This window comes from Eulemur rufifrons, chromosome 7 (assembly GCF_041146395.1).
Source record: "Eulemur rufifrons isolate Redbay chromosome 7, OSU_ERuf_1, whole genome shotgun sequence".
In the NCBI taxonomy this organism is placed as follows: domain Eukaryota; kingdom Metazoa; phylum Chordata; class Mammalia; order Primates; family Lemuridae; genus Eulemur; species Eulemur rufifrons.
Window position 1 is genome coordinate 46,972,228 of NC_090989.1, and position 6,824 is coordinate 46,979,051.

Sequence of the window (6,824 nt, forward strand, 5' to 3'; positions counted from 1 at the left end):
TGGCTTCCTGGGCTGTGAGCGTTTGCTCAAACCAGGTCCCAGTGTACTGGTGGCTTGAGGTGGAGGGGTCTCTGGTGGGATATTGAACCTTGGAGCAGTTCTTCTGGCCCTGCAGCAGTGGTGGAGGCTCAGGAGTGGGGTCTTGGGGTCCAGGTGCAGCACTGTAATCTCGGGGGCATTGTCCCAGACCTGGCAGAGGCTCTGGAGCCACAGGGGCACAGCCTCGGGCTTGGCAAGAGAGCCTCAGAGCTGGGACTAGGAAGGAGCCAGAAGCTGAGCTTCTGAGCAAGTCCTCAGAGCTGGAAGTGGGGCCCTGCAGGCAGTGGGCTGTTCCAACCTGAAGGGCAGAGTCAGGGCGGAGCAGGTGCTGGGCTGTTCCACAGGCTCGGGGACCACATGGATGCCAGGTAATGTGGGTGGAGGTCGATTCCAGCAGCCCATGGACCGCGGAGTTCTCCTTGTCCCTGCCAGGACCCACTGAAGCAGTCGCCCAAAGCTTCCCAGAACAGATCCTGCAGTCAACGCCTGTGCTCAGATCCCTTTACACCATAGGGGTGGGGTGCTTGGCTCCCAGTCACAGAGTATGGCTCAGAGGAGCCTCTACTTAGCCCACTCCCTCCACACCCCAGTGGGGGTGACGTGCAGGCTGCCACCGCAAAGCTGAGTTTCATGCAGACCTGGCACCGTGCACCTGAGAGCACAGGATGGCTTCAGCTACAGAAACCCGGGATCAGCTGCCGGCCAATCCCTGCCGTGCCTGTCGTGTGGTACAATCACTCCGCACAGGCTCCCGGCAGGTCCCGGTCTGTCCAGGCGGAGGCATGTGGCAGAGGACGGAGCCCTCCCAGGGGCATAGCACCCAGCGCTCTCTCCGCCCGCTCTTCCCCGTACGCGGACACCTCCCCACAGTTACCTTCAATCTTGTCAAATGTATCACCTGGTCACCTTCTACTTCACTCCGAGTGTCCTGTGTCAGTTCTCTGTGATTTCACAGTTTTCTTTCTGAGAAAAACTACCTACAGGTAGGCGTCTGCCTGCGATTTACGCCGCTTTCCTTGAGAGCGGTGTGCTCACAGGCTGATTCTAGTCCACCATCTTCCTCTGATTGACTTTTTGAATCAATTTTTTTTTTTTTTTTTTTTTGTAAACCTAAAACAACTCTCCTTCAACTGGCCTCTTTCCCTTTGAGCCCACGGGTGCCAAGCTTCTCTTGAGGTCTCCTTCTGATGGCGGCTTCAGGGTACACTCTTCCAGCGGTGGTGGCGGGACCTGTGCCAACTCCTGCCCGACCGTCGCTGGGGAGATTGCCCCCTGGTGAAGAGGAGTGCTGGCGATTTGCTTGGCACCCGCTGCCTTCCTGGTGGTGGCAGTGTGTCCTGGAAGCGGCCACGTGAGGCGGTGGTGACAGCATTTGCTTGGGGCTCAGCCCTGGGGCCAGGGCTCGGGCACAGGCAGCCTCTCATGGCTCCACCGTGGGCTCCGAGCTGAAGCCGCCCCACAGGCTGGAGCCCCCAAGATACTGGCGGCAGCCTTTCTGCTGGGCTCCAGGCCTCTCAGGGGTTAATTTCTAGCAATATCTTGTTCCTTCTTGTTCCGCTCCGCAACTTCTTCTAGTGGATCCAGTAGGTTCTGGCATTTTCCCCTCAGAATTATATCTGAACTAAGTTTTTTTTCAACTAAAATTTTTCCTTCTTTCTGAGACAATTTGGTGACTGATGTCTCTAGTCAGCCATCTCCGGGCTCTCCACTTGAGCTTTTTTTAAAAATAGTGACAAACAAGCACTTTTCCACAAATTTCTCAGGTAATTCTTTCAGAAAATGTCTTGTGGACATATTCTCCCTCCTGATACTCTAACAGAAGCAGATTTTTATGGCCATTCATAAGGAAGTAGCATGTCTAATTTCATATGGGAGTCAAAACTTCCTGTTACCCAAATGTCACTCTCTGGAAGTTTTCTACCTCACCCAAGGCTGAAAGGGCAGAATAGTTTTCTGGGTGATTTTTTTCCCACACAACACTATCCACTATGACATGTCCTCCGCTTCACACTCAACCTCCTGAATTATTCTGAAATCTAGCTCAGAACAAAGATATGCTAGGTTTCACTACTGTGTGAGAAACCATTTTCTTCTTTCCTTCCTTTGATGGCCCAAGAGCCATGTCTAGTGTACTTTGAGTCTTCCTTCCTCAGTCAGTTTTCCTTTCCTTGAGTACTATTTCTGAATAGCCATGATGTTACATGCAGATAGAGTCACCAAATAAGGAGAAACCACCTAAAATAAAGTCTAACACTTCATAAAGTAAGCAGCAATGGCATTGGTTAAATCTAGAAAATAGTTGAAGTACATCTGAGTCCTTCCTAGTGTCTTCCAAACCACCTGCTTTCCTCCCACATCTAGTATGCTCCCCCCCTCAGCGGCCCCCCCCCACTTCCTTAGCACTCTCCAAAAAGAATCACATTGGAACTCAAATCACAATAACATGTAAATGACTGATACTAAAAGAAATCTGTCCTTGAAACTGCCCAGGTGCTTCAGGGCTTCTCTGAAAAGTATTTTCCATCCAACAGTGCATATTTAAAACTGATCAAGGAGCCCTTTGTTCCCTTTTTCATAGTAAGTTTCTAAAACTTATTTTATTTCTAATAGAGGGTTCAATATAAGAGTTGAACACCAAACCAGATATTTTGAAGTAAATCTATAATGCCATTTCTGATACTGAAATTCTGATTTACTTTTTCCCCCAGTTATGCTCTCTATCCTCCTATTCTTCCACACATGTACTTTGATCTTGTCAAATGTATCACCCCATTACCCTTTTTCCCCCCGCACTGAGTGTCTTGCATTGTTTCTCTGTGATTTCACAATGTTCCTTCTGAGAAGAGCTGTCCATAGGTAGGCATCTGCTTGCCATTTACTCTTCTTTCCTTGAGCGAGGCAAGCTCTTGGGCTACTTCTGGTCTGCCATCTTTTTTGTTGTTGTTGTTGTTCCACAACTTTCCCCAAAGAGTTACCAGTCCCTACAAGAGTTAGACACCAAGTTTTCTTTGACCAAATAGTCTGGAACAAAAGTCACTGTGCTTTGTGGCTAATTTTATCAGTTAAGTCTGTGATGGCTGACAGTCAGTCTGATTCCCTGACCTGATACAATAGCATACTTAAAAGTACAAGTTCATGTTCATATTTGGACCTATTCTGATAATGAAATAAATTATCTTATCAAAAGGAACCCCATTGCTCTAATTAGCATAATTTAGATAAAAATCTAAAGCCATTTATAAGCATCATTCTACTAAACTATCAATGTGGGGTCACTACAGTAGAAAAACATAACCAAGTTATTTATATAACATACCCTGGTATCTTATTTAATGAACTGTATTGATCCAATAAGAACAGGGAGTGGAATAGGAAGCATCATTCATGGACTAGACATTTTTTTATAGCTAGAAGGCACCTAGATGTCATTTACTCCAGAGGTCTCAATCTGGCAGCCTATTTTGCAGTTTTAAGTTCTTTGGTCTGCAGTGTTTTGATTTAATTCGTTGATAATATTAAATAATACACATCATATAAAAAATCCAGACTTTTCACTTCTTCTTAAAGAATTAGAACATCTGGCCCCATTGCTCACAATTATATGGGGTATATCTTCTCATATGCAAAAGTCATCAGCCAATCCACTTCACTTATTTAATTTCACTGTGTGGCTTTTAATTTTGGAAATTATTGACAAAATCTCCACCATCACTACTCCATGCTGGTATGTATAGGTATCCTAAACAAAGCATTACAAAACAAACAAACAAATCACGACTAAAAGGAATTGTTATTCTTGGTTTCACTAAGACCTGCCACCAAGTTGATAAAACAAAGTACTACTCAATATTGCTTCTTAATATCAGTAGGACATAAATACTTTCATTTTAAACCTCAAGATAAGAATCCCTTTTTATTTAATATTCCAGAATTAGAGAAAGAGAACAGGACAAAACAGGAGAGAGTATTAATAATAACCAAATTGGCTATAACTCAGATTGTTGTTTAAAAGACAAAAAAAAAGTCTGTATAGTATAATTGCTTATTTTTATGCTGTATGAAACAATGGTTTTATAAAAAATAATAACATAGGTTGCTAGAAATTAACTTTCTGTGTTTAACCTAAATAAGTTTGTGGATAAAATTACATGTGTCAATTGCTTTATTATAAGAAATTTCAAACCATAGAGAATAAAATGTTTTCCATTTTAAATAAGAGATTTATTAATTTTACCACTTACTCAAATAACTTAGTCTGATATGTCAAATTCAAATGACTAAGAGATTGCCAGAAAGCAGCATGGTAGAGCTCAAAATAATCTAAGAAAAATAATCCCCTAGAATGTTTATCTAATAGCAAGTAACTTGTATGAAAGTTTATAAAACCTTAAATAACCTTTTTAGAAACTTCTAAATTCTTCTCCCAAATTATTATTTGTTTTAGCTTCATGGAGATATACATCTAAGAGTACTGTGCTAAAAATAAAGAATGAAGAAACAATGTTTTCCTCTCAAAATAAAAAAAGGCTATAATAAAGATGGTTGCTAAGCTTAAACAGAACATAGGTATGCCTTAACAGTAGTTCCTTAATAGAACAAAATCTATTCTGGAATAATCAAAACCAAAATCTTTTATGCAACCACAGAGACTAAAGACAGATTAAAGAAAAAAAAGACATTTAACAATGAAGCCTATGGAAATAACACCTAAGGTCAATGTGGAGTCACCTTTGGAATTATAAAGACTGTTTCCCACAAAATATAATTTTTATGAGACTCTATAGTCTATAAAAGCTTAGATTCTTCTGGAAGTTTTCTTGTTAGTCATCTATTATTTTTCTCTTTGAGCCAGTAGTCTAGTACAACTAACCCTAATAATGCAATCACCCGAAGTGGTAGTTAGATAGATTCTGTAATGGTGGAACTGCTGGGGCAGTGACACCAAATCTATAATCCAGTGACAGCACAAAACTGAAGCCTAGAACAAAAGCTTCAAGAGCTGTAGTACAATGGAAAGAATAAAATTATAGGTATACCCTGAAAGAAAAAAAATAATGCTTAAAGAATTTGTAATCAGCACAGTTTAAGACATGGCTCTACAGATAGCTGAGATTTCAGGTAATAACTATGACATTAATTTATATGCAAATCTACAGGTGGCATGTTGTGCTATAATTGTTGCCCGAGATCTAAATACTATTCCATGGCCAAGGACAGTCCAAATATCATAAAGAAAAAGAGAATGATTACTGAATGGTCTGCATTCCTCAAAATGTAGCCATGGTCAGGATTCAATAGTTCCTGGGCATTAAGGCAGGCACCCTTGTGCCAGTCAATGGCTGCTTTCAACAGAGCAAAAGCTCCATTAGAAAATCTTGCCCCCCAAAGCCCAGAATTTCTTACATCATCTCCAGAGTAGATATGACTCACACAGAAAGCTCTTTTTTTTCTTTTTTTTTCTTTCTTTTTTTCCCTCTCTCTTTTTTTTTTTTCTCTCTCTTTTTTTTTTTTTTCCTTTTCTTTTTTCTTAACAAGATGGTCAGGCAGTCACTAGCATCGCTGAGGCAGTGACCTGGAAAATGACGACATAGTTTCAACTTTATGTTTCTCCTCTCACTAGACCACTTGATCCTCATTGACAGGATAGGAGTTCTTCCTTCTCTTACGATCACCAGACCATTGTCTAAAAATGGCATTCCAGGTGGACTTCTGAAAGCCAGGAAAAATTCTTTCAATAAAAGTTTTTTATAGAAAATGTCCTGGGTGGTTAGAATAAGGAGAAATACCTATTCACAGTTTTCATAGTTACTGTTCTCATGGTACAAATGTCTAGAACATGGGTGCCTAAAGATGAACTTGTTCTTTTCCAGGAACTTTTGGCCATTTATCTCTCTGCATTCTGAAATCTACCCTGATCCCCAAACCAGGTTAGGAATTCCGTTTACACTCTCACCACGCTCTCTGGACCCCTCATTCCTAGCACTGGTATCTGTAATCGTATCCATCAACACAGGCAATAACTTCACCAACATCTATCTTCTACCTTGTATTGTAAGCCTCTATGAGAGCAGGCTCTGGCACATAGTTTGTTGTAATTATTAATCAATAAATATATGTGTGAGAATAAATTAATCCCCATGCAGAAAGTAAAGGCACATTAAAATCCCATTGATGGATTTCACTGGAACTGTGATGCAAAGTTTACATTACATGTAAAGTTTAGACTACATCGTCAAGAGGCCCTGAAACTATGAATCATAAGAGACATAGTCATCAATTACTGATATGTCATAACAGCATTTTTTCACTTTTGTTTTCACTCCTGGCTAATTATGAGCATTATTATAACTACTATAGCTCCTTGTATCTACTACAGATCTTGTAATATGCTATGGTGCCAAGCACAATAATGTCTGTGCTCTAAAATGTCCACATCCTAATCTCTGAAACTTTTAAATATGTCACCCTACATGGTAAAGGGACTTTGCAATGTGATTAAGTTAAGGCTTTTTAGATGGGAAAATTACCTAGATTATTATGGTGTCTTAGTCCATTTTGCTGCTATAACAAAACCTGACACTGGGCAATTTATAAGAACAAAAATTTATAACCTTACAGTTCTAGAGCCTGGGAAGTCCAGGATCAAGGTGCTGGCAGGACAGAGTCTAATGAGGGCTGCTGTCTGCTTTCAAGATGGCATCTTGCTGCTGCATCCAGAGGGGACAAATGCTGAGTCCTCGTGTAGTGGAAGGGATATTAACAGAAGGGCCAAACCGGCCTACCTG